Genomic DNA, 16,239 nt, shown 5'->3' with positions numbered 1-16,239 from the left:
AGTAGATGCAGTTTACATGTTGCAGTATTAAATAGAGTGATGAATTTATGTAAATCTCATTGAAAAGATGAGATTTAAATGAAAACTTACTGTACCACATACCATAAATAGTCCTAATCTGTAGAATTTTGAGTTTTTGTATTTGCTTCTCAAGGAAAAAGTAAAAGTGATGTTTGATTCTCTACCTCTGTATTATTTTGGCCCTGATGTATTTATGCTTACCAAGTGTTTGTCTACGTGGTAGACAAAATGGAGCAATGAGCTTTACTTTGTGTGATTCAAAGTCTCTGAGAGAGAAATAAGTTCTTCGTTATGCAAAGGGAATGAACGGTTAACAAGGCAAGTCTCTGGACCTTGAGCACCTTGGCCTCTCCTACCTCCTGGATCAGGGCTCCTGGCTCCAGTCCTGAAAGCAAGCGTTCCTGAGATATTGCATTCCTGTCCTCAACCCTTGTCCTCGACCCCCTCTGCCCTTGTCTCACTCTCCTCTGAATGTTTAGTTGTGTGAAGTTTTAATTGCCTGCAGAAAGTCACTTTCAGTGTAGAACTGGAGGTATAGGGGGGATAAATATCCTAGAAACCCAAAGAGGAAAATAAGGTATTTTCTAGCTCCCTTTTGAAGTTCCTTATTAACTTGATTTGATATCTTAGAGAAGATTATAAACAACTGGAAGCTCTGATTCTATATTCCAATTATAAATTCCTAAATAGTCCAAAGATAGAATGAAGATTCTTATCATTATCATATGTTAACGGATATATGTTTATTCTGTTAAAAGTATGTGTTACTATGTTTTGTAACTCCTTGACTAATGTCATTTAAATCAATTTCCTGCTATTTATTAGCTATGTTAATTTTGAGCAAATCACTTAACTTCTCTGAACAGTTTTCTCTTCTATAAAATAGGAATAATAATTCCTAATTGAAAATTTTATATTACAAAGAATATTTATAATATTGTGGTACACTACCAGCCATATACTTTATGTTTAAAAAATTGAAGAAATGTTTAACATAATTTATCATATTAAAAAAACTTGAGACTACAGTATTGTGTTTAGCAAAAAAAATGTTAATCTTTTCTAGTCAGTAATTTTGTTGAACATCTTTTCTGTCTTGGTTCTTTATATTAATTGCTTTGTCATTAATTAGATGATTAATGCTCCATTTAAGAAGCAGGATCACGAATGAGGGTTGTATGGCATAAAATATTTACTTTTATGATGAAGTGAAATACCACAATTTTTTTTTCATGATAACAGATTCAAGCACTTGTGGTATAAATCTTTCTCCCTTTGTATTACTTGATGTAGCTTTATGTATTTGGTTATATACAAATCAGAGCTTTATAATTATATATATTCATACATTATCATATCTCAGCAAGTTTATATTTCCCTTCAAGGCCGAGAATAACCTTATTTTATGTACCCCATGTCAGGAACTGTGAAGGGTCTGATTTTTTTTACCCTGCTTACCAGCTGACAAGTTACCCTATTGTAATTTCATAGCATGAGCAAATGGCATGAGCTTCATTTTTGTGTCAGTTTCTCTTATCACCTAAGCCCCATGGGACAATGTGGAGACAGACCCAGGTGGAGGCAATGCATGCAATGGAGTAGTGCCATTTTTTGAGCTTAGGAAACTTTGATCTTTCAAAAGCAAACAAGCCAATTTTTGCCTAGAGGGAGACACTGTATTTATTCTCCTGGTCAGTACATGAATCTGTCTTCTACTCCAGAAGAGTACAGTATCTCTGTATGCACTCTACAAACATATCTGAAAAGTTAATCAGGAAAAAATAATCAGTGCTTCCAAGGTGTGCAGAAATGCAAGAGACCCATGAAAAATTGTCCCCCAGCACTCCACAGCACTTAGTAATCTAGGTACACACTAGGAACTCAGGAAATGTTGAAGTGAATGGATCTGACCAGGGAATCATGAAGTCATTGCTGTAAAGGACATGGCTATTTATTCTCCCTCTGTACTGTTTCTGAGGAAGACACTAAGAACTCAAATATTTGTATACAAAGATGATGTCAAAAGATAGCAGGGGCATACACCAATCCAAGAGATGAATAGGAACAAATGAGTTCAGTTTGTGAAGTGTCAAATTATAGGAGTTCCTTATTGGGAATATTAGCAAGAGTTCTGATTAGTGGTATGTGGGTAACTGTTTTACAACTGGCTCTCCATTAAAAAATTATGCCCTAATTTGTATTAGTTACATATCTTCCTGGTGTTCATTATCCTACCATAGCCAGTATCAAAGTGGCATTGCTGAATGTGGAGTAAGGAAGAGGCCAGAGGCTTCCCCACTGGGGAAGCTGGTCTCCAGAGCCTTGAGACCAGCTCCAATACACCACTGGTTGCGTTGGATAAAATGAATCAATGCTAAGTGTCCTTTTGCCCAACTCCTACCCTTGTCTCAATGTTCTCTTTCAATATACAAATTTCATGAATGCAGTGTTAGTGGGAATTCTAGGGATATACCAGATTTGACAAATCTAGTCTTAGTTGCTCTGTTTAGAGAAAAATCAAAGGGATTAAATTTGCATGATGGCTGGCTGCTTAGCCTATGAGTAGGACTCAGACCAGGATTGAAACTCGATTTCTATCCCCTACAGTAGCATTTTGATGTATAACAAGAGTCTGTTTTCCTTGATGGGTTGCCCCCAGGTTCTAAGGTAGAGCTTATGGTAGACTACTTATACTATTCACTCACTTTTAAGATCCATGTATGTTATATGGAACCTTCATTGTTATTAGTTCACATGCTTTATCTTGCTAGGGATGCAAAATGACCAAGTTGTGATTCCAGGAACTAATATATCCTGTGATCAGCAGTTGCTTACTGGTTGAAGATTGCTACCTCTGTTTCATTATCATTTTGCTTGCAGTTTGCAAACAAACTTTACATGTATTCTCTTTACCTCATTGCCCATGTGAAGTAATCATAAAGAAGTAAGTTGAGTTCTTGAGAGGAGAGATCTGTGTGATGGATGCATGGACAGCCAGGGATGCACATAAAGGAAAAATTCAGATCTTTATATAATTTTTGTGTTAGTTACCATACAAAGAAATGTACCTATTAAAAGTAACTACACTTGTTTTTTAGGGCCACACCCTTGGCATATGGAAGTTCTGAGCCATGTCTGAGACCTATACCTTAGCTCATGGCAGTGCCAGATCCTTAACTCACTGAGCCATGCCAGGGACCAAGCCCACATCCTCATGGATACAAGTCAGGTTCTTTTCCACTGAGCCATGATGGGAACCCCCAAGTAATTATAAACACTACTGGCCAGATGATTCCTTACTCAGATTCAAAGACTTGTTTATATTCATAGAAACCAGCTTCAGTATCAACACATACTGAGAGAAGATTGCTGATTATGCACCTGAGAAGGTGCTCCTTATAGGAGACATGCAGAATAAGCTAAGTCTTCCCACTTTCTGCTTCTCCAGTCAGCACAGCCAACCCTCCCCACTCCCCAAATCTAAAGTTTGGTTTCCTCCCTCTCTCTTCCATTCTGATTACATCTAAGTTTGTTTATTTTAAATATCGGGTTTCAAAAGTGTTTCGTGAGTACTAGTTTGACAGTCTGCTGGCAGAGTTGATGACACATTAAGTTAAACAGATAGTTTTGTCTTTTTAAAAATAACTGTAATTACCTTTTGGTTGGGTGTGTGCTTCTTGAAGCTCCATTTCAATTTCAGTAACTCTACCTGAAAATGCAAGGCATATCAGGAACAAACATTGCTTATTCTCTGTTTAACCTCTGATTGCAGTGCTCCCATGCTAAGAACAGAAAGAGTAACATTTTGGATTGGAGAAATAATGATTTGTTTTTCTATTTTCAGTGGAGCATACCTGGTGGAATAATAACCTTTGTTCCAAATTCTGTGGAAGACAAGAGAACTGGGACAATGTTTTAATTTCAAATTACTCAAGATTCTAAATTTATGTGCTTATTTGCCTAAAAAAGGAAAGCCTAAAAAATAACTGAAAAGATCTTCCAATCATTAATTGTAAAGTGATTTACTAAGTAGTATGTGTACCAATGCTAATATGTGTCAAATCCTAAATACTAGAAATGAAACATAAATTGTATTTAGTTCCTGACTTTGAGGAGTCCATAATGGGAGTAAAAATCAGATGTGAACAAATAATTATGATTATAAAAGGATGAGTTGAGTGCAATGGTAGCATGTCAAATTGGTCCTTGGCTATTAAATAAAAGTTGTTTAAGATCATACAATTGAGTTTTGTTAAAATATTAAGCCTTTGCTCCCTTGTACAACCCTGAGCAGTTACTCTGAGCACCTTTATGAATTACGGAGGAATGATTTTGCCGCAGATGGACAGGTTGGGAAGCTACTTCCTGCTAATCATGACAGGTAGTTATGCTTGAAACTTTAGTGTGAGTGAAAGAATGTTGCTGAATCCAGTGGAGCTGAAAGTCTTCCAGCCATAGAAGTGAGATTATATATCCAGGGAGTTAGAGCACAGAGGAAGCTATTGAGGCAAATAAGTAACAGATTTGCAATCAGAGACCAAAGAAACATTTAAAAAAGTAAATGTTTGATACTAAAATGTTTTGTCCCTGTGTGTTTGGAATCCCTCCAAGCCCTACTCCCAGGTTGGCAGTTCCTTAAACCAGAACCGTGGTATATACTTACTGTCTTTCTAAACGTAGATTTTAGTTCTACTGTAAAAATTCTGTAATATCCCTTAAAGGAATGAGACAACCATGGGATAACATCACCAGGGTGTGAGTCAGTTATCTTCCTGAGATTCACAGAGCATGAGTTTTCTTCTTTTTTTGTTCTTTTTTCTTTGAGGTGAGCAGAGCCTCAGGGTTGGTCTTGGTACTTTCTATCAAAGCTAAACCACTGGGTAGGTTGTGTCTTTCTTCTGAATGAAAGTCTAGGTCATGTTTTATTTTGTGTTTCTTTTGGCACAGAGCAAACTAAAAAGGATTCAGAAAATAATTGTCTGAGAATAAGAGGGAACCTGGGTTGTTAAAGTCTAGCACGTAATGGCTTAGTCTCTGCCTTCAGATACTGCAGATTTTCATTAGTGATGGAAGAGGGATTGTCAAAAAACTAATTTTCATTATTGATAGGAGATGGATTGTTAAACATTTCAGGGGATTAAATAGGCAGCAAATTTCTAAAGAACAGTGTGATTAAAAGGAATCTGAGGTTTCAGCTTTGAGAAGTGTAGTTTCTTTGCTATTGGATATTTGATTATATGTAATGGCCTTTAAGTAAAGCATATAAAGAAGCTGGTGTTTCATTAACTTTCAGGTGATTGTACCTTTTCAACTATGTATAAATGATTGCTGAGTTTTTCTAGAGCGAGATTACTAAGAAAATTAGCTTTAAACAAAGAAACATTAATACACACAATTTCATATTACAGCTTTGAGCCACAGAAGCATAGTTTAGGTATTTAACACTCTGAATTGAGATCTTATGTGGCATGAATTTTTATTAAAGGGACTTTTTTCAGATAATAATGATTTCTTAAACATGAGAAAGTTTGGGGGTAATATTATTTTCTGTTGTGTAGTATGTGATGTTAAGAGTTTAATTAGGTGTAGATAGTATCATGAAAAGGGTAAGAAGGATTTTTGGTGTAGGAAATTGAAAGTCCTAGAAAATGCTATATTGTCTATTTGATAAACAGTCTGTTAAAAGGAAATGAGTCCTAAAGGGTACGTATTGTAACCAAGTTGTTAGAAGTGAATCCTTGACACCTTATATTGTCCCCTTGAAATGAACACTGAGAAATTCTCAGGGGAGTGTTTAACAGCTACATTTTAGGTTTTCACTTCTGCAACTTGATGTACTAAAACCTAGGACCACTTGTTTGTTTTGGTATGAAAAATACTTTTAATCATGAGAAATACAATCTGCAGTCCCCTTTACCACCAGAATGGTGACTCTTTCACATCCCTTTTATATCTTTAAAAACTTTAAAATGACATTAGCTTTTGAAAAACAATGTGAAAGTGAATAATGAGGCAGTCAGCACTTCTGAAACCATGTTTCAAAAGAACAAGGGTTTGAAAGAAAAAGCCTGCTTAAAGTGTTAAAGGGGCATTACAGAGCTGTAAGAGGTCGATGCCCAGAAAAAGAGAAAGTAATTTAGCAGAATACAAAGACTCTCCTTGACAATGAGGCCACTTACTTTTTAAAATATTATAGCAGTTTGAATTGGGAATTTTACCGGAGTTCATAAAAGGGTTGAAAATAAAAGGGTTGAAAAGAGAAGTGGTGAAACCACCTTAGTCAAGACCCTCATTAAGGAATCCAGAAGTACTTTAACAGTCTTATAGACCATCTCTCTGTCTCCTTTATCTGCCATCTGTTCTATCATGAACAATACTGCCAGACTGGTCTTCTTAAGACTTTACTTTCATCGTGTTAGTTGCATGGCTGCATACTCACAGGAAGATGGATGTTGCAGTTCTGTTTGTGATGAACTGGAAATAGGGAAGTTAGTGATTAGAAAGTCAAGGGAAAGAATTCCAGGTTCCCTTTGATAAAATTCGCAATGAAATCATGGTGATCCAAATATAAAGATGCCAATGAGAGAGGATGTGATGAAAAAGTCTTTGACCTAAGGAAAGTGGACAAGGATTGATACCTCTTGTATATTAGAAGCAAAGGAGAGGGAAAGGACACCAGTGATGATCTGGAACCCTGAGGATTTCTAGCTTGCTTCCATAATCTGGGAATCTTGGACAAGCCATTTAAATTTTTCTCAACTCATTTTCCATATGCATAAAATACCAGACAATTGAAATATATAATTACTTAGGTTGCTTTAATGTTTCAACTTGGATTACCTGTTAGTAAGCATTTAAAAACCTCTGCAAACTGGAGTTCCCATCGTGGCACAGCAGAAACAAATCCAATTAGAAACCATGAGGTTGTGGGTTCAATCCCTGGCCTCGCTCGGAGGGTTAAGGATCTGGCATTGCCGTGAGCTGTGGTGTAGGTCGAAGATGAGGCTCGTATCCTGCGTTGCTGTGGCAGTGGTGTAGGCCGGCGTCTGTAGCTCCAATTTGACCCCCAGCCTGGGAATCTCCACATGCCGCTAGTGCGGCCGTAAAAAGCAAAAAATAAAAATAAAACCTCTGCAAACTGGATAAATTGTGATAGTATAAAAAACCAGAAAATCAAAAGGAGACATCCAAAAAAAAATTGCAGGAAAAACAGTTGGCTCTGAAATGGATGTCCTTGAAAGGGCTAACAGGTTTGTGGAAGTATTCAAGAATACTTAAAAACTATTAATACACGCTGTGCTCCAGGCACTCATGCCTACTTCAATGAAGTCAGTTAATACACAGATTTAATGTATGAGCTAGACAAAAAGCAAGATAATGAAAGCAAGGAGAAAGACATGCCATTTAAAAACACGCCATTTAAAAATGATGGTAATTCAACATGCCAATTCACTATTCTATTAAACCATCCCCAGAATGAGAAAGAGCTGCAAGATAGGAACATGCTATAGATTATAGTTTCCTTTTCCTCTGGTCTTTTGGGTACAGTATTGTCCCACTGCACATAATTTTTTTTTATATTTTTCACACAATCATGGCCTCTAAACTCAAGCCAATTATATTCACACCATACTGTCTGTGGGGGATTGATTCCAGGACCTCTGTGGATGCAAAAATCTGAGGATGCCCAAGTCCTGTATATAAAATGGTATAGTATTTGCATATAACCTATGCATACCCTCCTGCATACTTTAAGTCATTTCTAGATTACTTATAGTAGGAGTTCCCTAGTGGTCTAGTGGTTCAGGATTTGGCATGGCACTGCTGTGGCTTGGATTCAATCCCAGACCCAGGAACTTCTGCTTGCTGAGAGTGCAGCCAGGATAAAACAAAATAGATTACTTATAATAGCAAGTAAAATATAATTGCTTTGTCGATCATCGTAAATGCTGTGCAGATAGTTACCATCACACAGAAAATTCAAGTTTTGTTTTTTGGAACTCTCTAGGTTATTTTTTTTTTTCCAAAATATTTTCAATCATCAGTTGATTGAACCCAGGAATGTGGAACTCACAGATACATAGGACTAACTAGCTCATCTCATTCTCAACCAAGAACTAGTGATCCCTCCAAGGCAAAAGGAAATATGACTGTACTGGTTTTACTGAGAGATATCATGTTGGTCTCTAAAATAGCTCCCTCATCAGTGGTAATTTAGAGGAGTGGACGGGATTTTTCAGTAAAGGCAAAATCCTACTCGATGGCCACAAATCAGAGAATCTAGTAAGTAATGAAGAGAAGACTGAAGGAGTCTGAAATGATTAATACTAGGGAGGATATTTATGCTGTGAATTTTATTTCTGTTTTAAGTCAGGGCTTAGACAATTATTTGAAAGGATGAAAAGTGTTTTTCAGGATTAGAGCTGGCAAAAAAAAAAAGAACTTGGTTGGAGGATCTGTGAGAACTTTGTCCAACATAAAGTTAAATAACTGGGACCAAGATTGTAGATAAAGGTCAGGAAAGGTATAAAGCTCAGCAAAGATGCATCCTAATCAGGGCCAAGGTACTAACCATATGAGATCAGCAAAGGAAAGATGTCTAGACCAAATGTGAATCAGAAGAGGAAGTTAACAGCGCTTGGAATACCACATGTAGTGCAATCACAGCTTCGGCTTTTTGCCAATCTTTCCCTTTATTTCTTTAAGTAGATAGCTACCCAGGAGTGTATGTCTGCCAGATACTCTGTTACTAATCTATTCCTTACTTGGGGGAATGTAAGTAGTCCTAGGGCAACAGTGAGACAACCTTTATTTGATCAACTTCAAATAATGTTCCTGTCTACACAAGTCTGTAATAAAATCATTGCCACCAATAATGCCTAATCTACTTACATATGTTTTCTCAATCAAAGCCCCTAAGGATGCCACTAGGAAAGTAATTTTTGCATTTTCCATATGAGATAAGATTTATAGAGGTTAAAAAATACTGGTCAAGTAACTATGCTCTTCTTCTATTGACTAAGTCTTTGCCTGCTAACACTTTAGTGTGTGGTCCTTAACTTTCTCCCCAGTCCTCAAGCTTTTGTCCTGTCCTTTTCTGGTATTATTTCAGAGATAAGTATCTTATGTTTTTAAACTAAGACCTTGGGCTGCTCAATGTCCCATCTCTCCAGTGTCAGGACCTAGTCACTTGACTTTCTGGGTTTCATTCATCCCTTTTACATGCCAGAGTTTGTTCTAGGGAACTAAAGAGGAGTTAGATTTATTTCTAATTTTTTGGAAACCTTTTTTTGTAGCAGGGACATCCATGTAAGTGAACAAAATGCAGTTTACAGGGGTTAAGGCAGAAGACTTAAAGCAACTATTCTCAAATGTTTTTTCTACCCCAGTTCAAATAAGGAGTAGGACATTCTTCTCCCAGCAACAAATATTTAATTTTAAACCACACAGCTACCAAGAAGCCTATCTGAAAAAACAAAAACAACAACAACAACAAAAACAGAGGGCATGATTCTCCCTGCTCCTCCTCCCTTTGCTCTCCAGCCCCTCCCACTAAGCATTCCTGATATTGAGGTCACAGCCAAGTAGAGGTGATTGTGATGGGGAGGAGGTACTTACATCTGCCTTATGGATGGTAGAGCATTACATTCAGGTTCCATTTGAGAGTTAGGTAGCTGTTGGCTTAGGCCACTCAGTGAGGAGGCTAGTACCAGTAGAGAAGGAAATCCTCTACTGAGGAAAACAGTTTTCTACAAGGTTTTTTTGTTTGTTTGTTTTTGTTTTTGTTTTGTCTTTTTAGGGCCACATCCTTGGCATATGAAAGTTCCCAGGCTAGGGGTCAAATCGGAGCTGTAACCACCAGCCTACACCACAGCCACAGCAATGCCAGATCTGAGTCACGTCTGCAATCTGCACCATAGCTCACAGCAACACTGGATCTTTAACCCACTGGGCGAGGCCATGGATTGAACCTGCATCCTCATGGATGCTAGTCAGATTCATTTCTGCTGAGCCACTACAGGAACTCCTACAAGTTTTTTTTTTTTTCTATAGAGTGAAAACAGACAAGAAGGGAATGTGTAGGATGCCTCCAAGGATCTACAAGGAGTTCAAGGTGACTAGAACAAGGAAGTAGAAGGATATGTTGAAAGAGATGAGATGGAGGACCAGTCATACCTTATTGGCGTAATAAGGGTTTTGTTCTATATCTTGTAGGCACTAAGGTGGTGTATTGAGTATAAAAATGACATCTCCTAATGTGTATCCTAGAAAAATCACTCTGTTGGCGATGTAAAAAATAGGCTGGCCAAAACAAAATCAAACGAAAAAACACAAAGACAAAAACAAACAAACAAAAAAACACAAAGAAACGAGAAAGAAAAGAAACCAAAAAAAACACACTCAGAGACAAGACAGTAAAGCCTGGACTAGGGCACTATCAGTGGGAAAGTTCAGGATGGATACATCTGCCCAAAGTACTATGTTTTAATAATTCTACAAGGTACTTTTTTATACCTTCTAATAAATCGAGGTACGTCTTAATATCTGAGGGTGTCTTAAAACATTGGTAGCCAAGCAGCAGTTGTAAGACTTTACAAGCCTGCATGCTCATAAACCTATTAAATATATGCCCTGGGAAAGCATAATAATTTTACTGTCATTGCTAATGGCATGGCTGGATAATTGCAATCTCTTAATGCTTCAGTTTAGAAAAGATAAGGATGATTTGAGGAAGGATAGTAGTGCCATTTGTCTCTTTTGACCTGTTTGGTAAGATTGAGAGCCCACCAACACCAAAATCTTTAGCATAGCCATCTGCTTCTTAGAACACAAGAGATAACTGGAATGGAGTACTATTTACATAATGCTCAATTACTGATGCTCTTTATGGCTTTAAGGACAATAATCTGGGAGAAACCTTGTCGGACAATGCCAGCTCTAAGTTGAAGAGTAATTCTGAAAAGTTGGACTCTGAAGGAGAATTTTAAGGAATAACAATTTTGTTTACATTTTCCTTTTTATGTATAGAAAAATATGCGTGACATAGAAATCTGTACCATCGGCAAAGCCACTTAAAGAGGACCCTTTCCATAAATATAAAAGTTAACTTCTAATTGCTGAGAAAGCATGGTTTCAGACATTAACTTTATTTTTTTCACAGTGATATATAAATGTAATGCTTTATCTTATCCAGATGGTGTCATAGTTTTGATGAAATAAGGAATCAAAAAATCTTTAGGAATTGGTGATTCATTGGCTGTGGGAATGAATCATCAATTACACAAACATAAATAGTCAGTGTTGACAATAATAGAAATCTTCTTCAGACAGTAAAAAAGAAAAAAGAAAAAAAAAAGGAAGCGATGAAAATATCCTGCAAAACATATCTTAATATGCTGCAGGTGAATTTTTAATGTGTATAATGTATAATGAGCATCAAGAAGAGTATGTTAAAATGCATGTAAAATATAACATTAAGCAAATATAGCAAAATAGATAATTGTATGTTTACCATTAAAACATAAAATAATAAAGAATTTTTAAAAGTCTGAAAAAAAGTACAGCTGTAGGAGAGGAGAGGCAGTTAGTATGATTTATTATTAATATTTTACATTGCTTTAATATTCTATAATAATAAAAAAGATTGATTATATAGCCCTGCCTAATGCCTCCTATGTTCTGGAAAACATATAAACAGACACACTGATTTTGTTGGATTTTGTTTTAGGCCTGTAGTCTTCAATTAATTTAACAACTCCTTTGGAAATAAAAAGAGTCTACCAATTTTCTAATTTCTAATGGAAACCAGCAAGTCGCTGAATATTACCAATTAAGCATAAAGCATTCACTTGTGGAAACAGCACACCTTTGTCCCATAATCCGAAATTACTACTTTAGAAAAACCTGCTTGATAGGTTTAATGCAATACTCTCTTGGTGCCTTCTCAGAGTTCCTTTTCCTTTTCAATCTGTATAGATTCACTATGCTGTCAGCACAATTTTGGATTAAAAATAATTACTATGTACTTAGTAAAATCAGCTTTACCTCTTCTGTGTACCGGATTTCTAAAATTATAGAATACTGTATAAATCTTTTAGGCATGTTGTGTTGTTTGTTCTGTAACAAGATAATTAACTGAAACTGAGTCAAGGTATATAGTCATAATTAAACTCAGTAACATTTGGTATGATTATGCAAAGAACTAAGAAATAAAACCATGAATAATGCAGATTTTTAATAAAACTCATGTTGAATTAGAACACATCTCAATTAATTTAGCCTATAATATTATGTCCATTGTCAATTTGTGGGACTGTTGACTTTCCAGATATTTCTGCACATCTCCTGATGCTTTTATCTCCATTGGAATGTCTGTGGTCTAAAAGGCTCATTGTTCCTCTGGAGAACACTGGAGTACTGGAGAGGAGTCATTTAGGGCTATTTCATACAGTGATGGAGGGTTTCTGATCGAAGATGAGATTCTTATTATCCTTTTTTAAAACTTCACATACTAGCAGCACCTCTAGATCAGCTGGGGCAGACCTCTGATTTCCTCCTACCAAAAAAAAATATATTAATTATTAAGAACATGACTTTGAGACAAGACACTCTAGCAGTGGAAATCAAGCTCTGCCAAACACTTCCAGGCCTAGGTAAATTGCTCAACCTAAGATTTTTTTTTTTTTTTTGTCTTTTTGCCATTTCTTGGGCCGCTCCCGCGGCATATGGAGGTTCCAGCTGCCAGCCTACGCCAGAGCCACAGCAACTGACCTACACCACAGCTGACGGCAACGCCGGATCGTTAACCCACTGAGCAAGGGCAGGGACCAAACCCGCAACCTCGTGGTTCCTAGTCGGATTTGTTAACCACTGCACCACACGGGAATTCCCCTGAGATTTATCAAAGGTAAAATGGGATTAATGGTAAACCTCACTCCCATTATTGTTGTAAATGTCCCCTGAGGAATGTAATCATATAGACACCAGGATGTGGTAGCCAAATTCTGACCCTGCTAACTCTGACCTAGAAAATGACCTTTGCGATTCTGAAGTATTCGCTGCCTCCATTTCCTCATTTATAAAATGAGAGAAATAATTGCACCTATACCTCATTGGATTTTTTTGAGAATAAAATGATAATACTTGTAAAGATTGGCTGTAATGGTTAGTGTTATATCTTCCTAATGAGCGCCACATAAATATTAGCTAGCATTACGCTAGTTTGCTGCCAGATGTTAGGGACAACTTAATCCAATCAGCTATACCAGAGAGGGTTGAAATCAAATAGCTTCTTCCTTAGAACTGGGTTTACCTTCAGAATTACTTGTCTGCTATTGCCTGTGTGATGACTCTCTTTGATGTCCTCATCATTGAGACTCACTCATTATTTACTAGATTTGGACTAATAGCTGTGAACGTGACTTCTTGCCTCTAAACGTAATAATTCACTTACCTATTCTTCCGTTTTCATCTTTTTTTTTTTTTGTCTTTTCTAGGGCTGTACCCACAGCATATGGAGGTTCCTAGGCTAGGGGTTGAATCAGAGCTGTAGCCACTGGCCTACACCACAGCCACAGCAACGCAGGATCCGAGCTGTGTCTGTGACCTACACCACAGCTCATGGCAACTCTGGATCCTTAGCCCACTGAGAAAGGCCAGGGACCAAACCTGCAATCTCATGGTTCCTAGTCGGATTTATTAACCACTGAGCCACGACAAGAACTCCAGTTTTCATCATTTTGTTGTTGTTGTTATTAAATAATTTCAGATCTCTCCTGGTCAGGAACCTCTTGGTAAATATCACAAAAATATTTAACATTAGTGTAGGTTTATGACATATACCTTGACTCAAATTCAATCAATTATCTTGTTATGAAACCAAGTACCTCTCTATTCATGAAGTGAGACTATTAGGGCAGTTTTGTTTGGTGTTTGTTTTGTTTTAAGATTAAGGTTTGAAATAAATTTGGGTTACTACTTGATGCATTGTTCATTAACGCATATGATTATACAAACTTAGAGTAATGATGAAAATGTCAAATTATAAACAAGCATAACCTGATAAAGAACATTTTGGGAGCTATTGTGAAGGTTAAGGTGACATTTTTATCACACTGCAATTTTAAAAATTACAAAATGTAGGTTTAATGAAATGACAAACTCAGATGGGATAGAAATGCATTTCGGAGACACTTCTAACATGGGCTCATTATTTGGTAATGCTCATGTTAGGTCTGGGTCTTTGGATACTGCTGTTCTGAAAAACATAGGGGTGAAGTTTAAGGTTCAAGGACATATATATGTGTAATTGATTCCTGAATGTGTGACTATATAGGATTGTTCAAAATTCTCAGAGGGCTTGGGAATTTATGTTCCATGAGGAGGAAAACACAAAGAAAATCATTTGTTATTGATAGGAAGAAAACACATAACTCATTTATATAACACTTTGCAGTTGATAAATCACTCTCTCAACCATTATCACAGTTGAATGTGTTTCTCTACAAAGTTATTAAAGTCACATTATTTAGGAGTCAAAACATTTCAAAATACTTGGAGGCAGCTAGTTAGTATGATTGCCATGTAATGTGGTGAAAGGACGTTTATCGATGTATGCTTTATGCCATTATTAATTCTGTTCACAGAAGAAAGAAAGCAGAAACCACTTGGAATCAGAACCTTAGATTGAAGCAAATAAAACTTGAAAATTCCTTTTAGAATCTGCCTCACATAATCCTTTTCCTGTATATTTGATGTTTGGGATGTGGGAGGGTTAAGCCTGAACAAGTGGGAAGAGAGAAAGAATATGGAAAGAGGATAGGAGGGAAGCAGGATGTTACACTGAGAAAGTAGTAGTCTTTTAAAGATGAGTTGGGAAGAAGAAAAAAAAAATCACTGCCCTTTCCCCTTCTGTACTGTCCAATTTCTTGCAGTCCGTAAGAGCATGCTACCAAGGATTCTTTTGTGATTGCAGTTCTTGATCTTTGACTGCCACTGTGACTATCACAGCCCTTGACCTAGAGAGGGTCAATCTGGACAAGGATAGAAGCTTTATTAACTTAGCTCATAGGTTCAGTGGATAGTCTTAAATGTCATCTCCCCCCCACCCGCTCTTCCCTCCCATCTTTAATTCTTCCCCCCTCTTCTTTCATTCCTCTTTCTTATCTCTGTGTCACAATTACTCTCTTCCTATATTGTATGATCTACAAGTAACTTCTAGTTCATGTACATGATCTTAAGTATGATCTGTTCATAACTAACATCCTTCTTACCTATGTGCAGTAGTTTTAATATTTCACATGTATTACTGTATTTGATCCTCATCCTCAAAGGTGTAAGTTATGGCATAATTACTATTATCAGTTTATCTTTATTAATATTTTGATTTTATTCCTATTTTACATGAGTTGTCTGAAGTATTTAGTAAATTGTCCAAGATCACCAAATTGGTACACCTAGAAATATTTGAATTAAGACCATGGATGCTAAGAAAGATCCAGTTAGACAAAGTCTCCTTTTGTTAAGTGGCAGTAATGAAGAGGCAATCTCTCTGTCAATGAAAACTGGATTAAAAAATGCTGATAAACTTTTATTGGCTGTTGTAGCCTGTTCCCGTGGCAGGTCCAGCTAACACCCAGCAGTGTGAAGTGTGGTGTTCATGGTGTAGAAGCTGACTCTCAGCTAGAGGTTAGCAGGAGTTTTGCAGTTTGAGTAAGCATAAGGAGAAGCTATCATCAGTGCTTTTAGCGCCTTTTTGGTTGTATAAAAAGACCGGCTTTGATTCAATAAAAAAAGCAAATTGAATCTATTGAACTTAATTTATTGTGTAAATATTAATATTGTTTTAAAATTATTTTAAGTTGCAAATATGGCACTTGCTTATATAAAAACATTGAACGTGACCACATTGATAACATAGGGAGAGTTTTCTCTCTTCTTTCTTATCCACAGAAGTAACTGGTTATCAATTTGATGAATGTATTTCTAGATATTTTCTGTGCATTATAAATATTCATGCATATGTGGGATTATACTAAATTTAATAATAGGCAAATTTACTTAATGTACTAGAGATATTTTTCATTTATACACATATATATTTACTTTATTCAGTTATCACCACCCCTTCCATTGTATAGTAGCCTATAAGTCATTTAATCAATATACTATTGCCGAATATTTAGGTTACCTATTTTTTTTTTTGTTACTACAAAAAAC

This window comes from Phacochoerus africanus, chromosome 2 (genome assembly GCF_016906955.1).
Source record: "Phacochoerus africanus isolate WHEZ1 chromosome 2, ROS_Pafr_v1, whole genome shotgun sequence".
In the NCBI taxonomy this organism is placed as follows: domain Eukaryota; kingdom Metazoa; phylum Chordata; class Mammalia; order Artiodactyla; family Suidae; genus Phacochoerus; species Phacochoerus africanus.
Note: the sequence above shows the minus strand (reverse complement) of the source record.